Genomic DNA, 4,742 nt, shown 5'->3' with positions numbered 1-4,742 from the left:
GTGCCAGTTCCCTATTTGATGTATGTGTGTGTGTGTGTGTGTGGACAGAACACATTGACCAGATGTGGCAGAAGTTGCAGCAGGAAAGGGGCCAGGTTGGGCTTGATGAAAGTGATATTGAGCTTGATTTGCACTGATGGTGCTATCCTTGTCGTACAAGATTGCTTGCAGATGGTTTTGCAACACATCAGCAACTGCAAGGTTTGTGAAGGTTTGTAGCTCAGGTTGAGGTTTAGGGTGTAGGTTTGCTCATTGAGCTGTAGGTTTGATATCCAGGCGTTTCATTACCTGGCTAGGTAACATCATCAGTGGTGACCTCCAAGTGAAGCGAAGCTGTTGTCTCCTGCTTTCTATTTATATCTTTCTCCTGGATGGGGTTCCTGGGGTTTGTGGTGATGTCATTTCCTGTTCGTTTTCTGAGGGGTTGATAGATGGTATCTAGATCTATGTGCTTGTTTATGGCGTTGTGGTTGGATGCCAGGCCTCTAGGAATTCTCTGGCATGTCTTTGCTTAGCCTGTCCCAGGATAGATGTGTTGTCCCAGTTGAAATGGTGGTTTTTTCATCCGTGTGTAGGGCTATGAGGGAGAGGGGATCGTGTCTTTTTGTGGCTAGCTGGTGTTCATGTATCCTGGTGGCTAACTTTCTTCTTGTTTGTCCTACGTAGTGTTTGTGGCAGTCCTTGCATGGAATTTTGTAGATGACGTTGGTTTTTATCCATGGGTTGTACTGGGTCTTTTAAGTTTGTTAGTTTTTGTTTGAGAGTGTTGGTGAGTTTGTGTGCTACTAGGATTCCGAGGGGTCTTAGTAGTCTGGCTGTCATTTCTGAAACTTCTTTGATGTATGGTAAGGTGGTTAGGGTTTCTGGCTGTGTTTGGTTTGCTTGTTGTGATTTGTTCTTGAGGAATCTGCGGACTGTATTTTTTGAGTATCTGTTCTTCTTGAATACGTTGTATAGGTGGTTCTCCTCTGTTTTCTGAAGTTAGTCTGTGCTGCAGTGTGTGGTGGCTCGTTGGAATAGTGTTCTGATACAACTTAACAAGGAGGAAGAAACTGACAACGAACTCGCATTTTTGGATGTCACAGTCGAAAGAAAGGACAAGGGAGAATTACAAACCTGCGTATACAGAAAACCGACAAACACTGACCAAATACTCAACTACACCAGCAATCATCCCAACACATACAAATGAAGCTGTATCAGAACACTATTCCAATGAGCCACCACACACTGCAGCACAGGCTAACTTCGGAAAACAGAGGAGAACCACCTATATGGCACATTCAAGAAGAACAGATACTCAAAAAACACAGTGCACAGATTCCTCAAGAACAAACCACGACAAGCAGACCAAACACAGCCAGAAACCCTAACCACCTTACCATATATCAAAGAAGTTTCAGAAATGACAGGCAGACTACTGAGACTCCTCAGAATCCTAGTAGCACACAAACCCCCCAACACTCTCAAACAAAAACTAACAAACTTAAAAGACCCAGTACAACCAATGGACAAAACCAACGTCATCTATAAAACTCCATGCAAGGACTGCCACAAACACTACGTAGGACAAACAGGAAGAAAGTTAGCCACCAGGATACATGAACACCAGCTAGCCACAAAAAGACACGATCCCCTCTCCCTCATAGCCCTACACACGGATGAAAAAAACCACCATTTTGACTGGGACAACACAACACGACAGGCTAAGCAAAGACATGCCAGAGAATTCCTAGAGGCCTGGCACTCCAACCACAACGCCATAAACAAACACAGATCTAGATGCCATCTATCAACCCCTCAGAAAACGAACAGGAAATGACATCACCACAAACCCCAGGAACCCCATCCAGGAGAAAGCAGGAGACAACAGCTTCGCTTCACTTGGAGGTTGCCACTGATGATGTTACCTAGCCAGGTAATGAAACGTCTGGATATCAAACCTACAGCTCAGCGAGCAAATCTACACCGTAAACATCAGCAACTCTTCTGACCCAGAGCTTGTGGTACCCCTTTCCCATGGTTATTTTTGGGCCAAGGCTGATGGATATGGTAATGGCAGAAGGTGAGGGAGACATCAATAAAAGAGAAGACAGTTCAGCTCTTGCAGGTTGTTCCATCATTTAGTTTGGTTGTGGTATATCTGTTCCATTGTTCTAAATAACAATCTATGTAGAGACCATGTCTTTTTATTTCCTTTATTTTTGTACAATGGACTAAAGAAGGAATATCCTACTTTAAACCAAGGAGACTGTATAAAGAAGAATCAAGTTCACTAATGTACATTGTGAGTAATGTACAATGTTGCCTTTTCCTGAGACATTGAGAATAGAAACAGACAGAACGGAACCGACGGGTGCTACATTAATGGAAATTGCTTGACAATATTTTGATAAGCTCCTGATCAGGTAACCATGGCTTGTATAGGGCCAATGCAGCTGAAGCATCTAGACTAGAAAGAGAAGGCATCAAAAACCTCTTGTGTGTCTCTTCCTCTGCAGTGTCTTCAGTAACAGCTAGCTGTCTTCCTCTCACATTTCTCTGCAAATGCCCCATTGAAGGAGGAATAAAATGCCTTCAGAAACTCTAAAAATTCTCAACCAGTGAACAAAAGACTAAACATCAGCGTTCAAATAATCTTGTGTCAACATCAAAGAAACATCAGGAAGTGTAAGAAAAAGAACAAATTGAATCCCGTGATCCAGCACGGTGCTATCAAACTGTGATTTTTCATTTGTCCCACCCTTAATATTTATGTCTTGTCATTCTTTGTATGTTTGTCTGTTTGTGAAGGATGTAATTTAAAATGAGTTTAAATTGTAGAGGTGTAAGTTACAAATTTTATGTCATTGGTTAAAAACAATCTGTAATAAATAGATGCTTGTTTGATCAGTATGGAACCCCTGGTGTGCATTATCTTTGACCATGTATTGGAGCAAATTGGAGACTTTGTAAAGTTTGACAATTTTTTTTTTACAAACATTTGAACAAAAAGTCTATGGGGTGCAGGTTTATAGTTCCTTGAGAGTTTATAGTTTCAGCTAGGCAGGATAGTGAAGAAGGCATTTGGTACACTTACCTTTCATGGTCAGTGCGAAGTGTATAGGATTTGGGAGGTCATGTTGTGGCTGTACAGAACAATGGTTAGGCCACTTTTGGATTACTGAATTCAATTCTGGTCTTCCTAGCTATAGGAAAGATGTTGTGAAACTTGAAAGGGTTCAGAAAAGATTTACAAGGATGTTGCCAGGGCTGGAGGGTTTGAACCATAGGCAGAGGCTGTTTTCCTTGGGGCATCAGAGACTGATGGGTGACCTTATAGAGGTTATAAAATCATGAAGGGTATGGATTGGATGAATAGTCAAGGTCTTTTCCCCAGGGTTGGGGAGTCCAAAACTAGGGGGCATAAGTTTACGTTGAGAGGGGAAAGATTTAAAAGGGTCCTAAGGGGCAACTTTTTTTATGCAGAGGGTGATCTGTGTATGGAATGAGCTGTCAGAGGAGGTGGTAGAGGCTGGTACAATTACAACGTTTAAAAGGCATCTGGATGGGTACATGAATAGGAAGGGTTTAGAGGGATATGGGCCAAGTGTTGGCAAATGAGACTAGATTAGTTTAGGATATTTAGTCAGCATGGATGAGTTGGACCAAGGAGTCTGTTTCTGTGCTGTACATCTCTATGACTATGATATTATTTGCAACTATCCACGTGTTTGAGCTAGGCTGTTAGAATCTCATTTCTCTCTGATGTAGGACTGGCTCTCTTCCTTGAAGGTGGGTCTTGCAGTTCAGAGTGGATCTCCTCCTGAATCTTCTTGGGTTGCTGCACATTCTTCTGTCATGATTCTTGCTGCAAATCTTCACTGAGCAGGTGGCTTCCAGGTCTGTATTTTTATCCTCCCGACATGGGCCTTTCTGAATGTTCTCTGGCCTTTAGCCAATGGGGTCATGAGCTGGATTTAAAGTGGCTATGGGGGTCACATCAAAACACTTTACTGTTGTCATGCCAGCAAGGTTTAAAGTGCATGTCCTCAGGAACTGCCTGGAAGTCAAGCTGCCTGGAAGATCGAAACTTCTCCAATATACAACCCTCAGGCTGGTTGCAACTGGTTTCCCTGAACTTTTATGACCTCTTTTACTTTTGTTTCTGCGATTCTCTGTAGCTGATAGCTGTTGGCTGCTGTTTAATTTAGTTTGGCCAGTTTTCTGTCAGGCTTGATTTCTTCCATTTGGGTCAATTTAGAAAGTTCAACTTTGGGCCTGTCATCACCTGAACACAAGTAGTTAAGGACAAACTGAAATATTTAGATTTCAGAATGCTTTAAATAATGTCCCACACAAGAGGTTTGTTTACAAAAGTGAAGGACATAGGATTGGGATTAATGTACTATTGGTTTATAGAGCAGTACGACAATGTGGGTTCAATTCCCATCACCAGTTTGTGGTTACTATGAAGGACTCTCCTTCTCAATCTTTTCCTTCGTATGAGGTCTGGTGGCCCTCAGGTTAAATCTCCACCAGTCGCTTCTCTCTCTAATGAGAGAGTACCACTCTGGTAAGGCTGTGGCAACACAACAAAAAAAAAGTGTGGTATCACAAGGATCAGCATATGGGTCTCAGTTCTTCATAAACTATATAAATTATTTGGATGTGGGAACTACACGTAACATTTCTAAATTTGCAGACTGGACAATACTAGTTGGAAGTAGGAGTTTTGAGAAGGCTTTCAAAGGGATTTTCAG

The sequence above is a fragment of the Hemiscyllium ocellatum genome, chromosome 15, assembly GCF_020745735.1.
Source record: "Hemiscyllium ocellatum isolate sHemOce1 chromosome 15, sHemOce1.pat.X.cur, whole genome shotgun sequence".
Taxonomy (NCBI): domain Eukaryota; kingdom Metazoa; phylum Chordata; class Chondrichthyes; order Orectolobiformes; family Hemiscylliidae; genus Hemiscyllium; species Hemiscyllium ocellatum.
The sequence above is the reverse complement of the archived record's forward strand: the minus strand, read 5'-3'. Positions refer to the sequence as shown.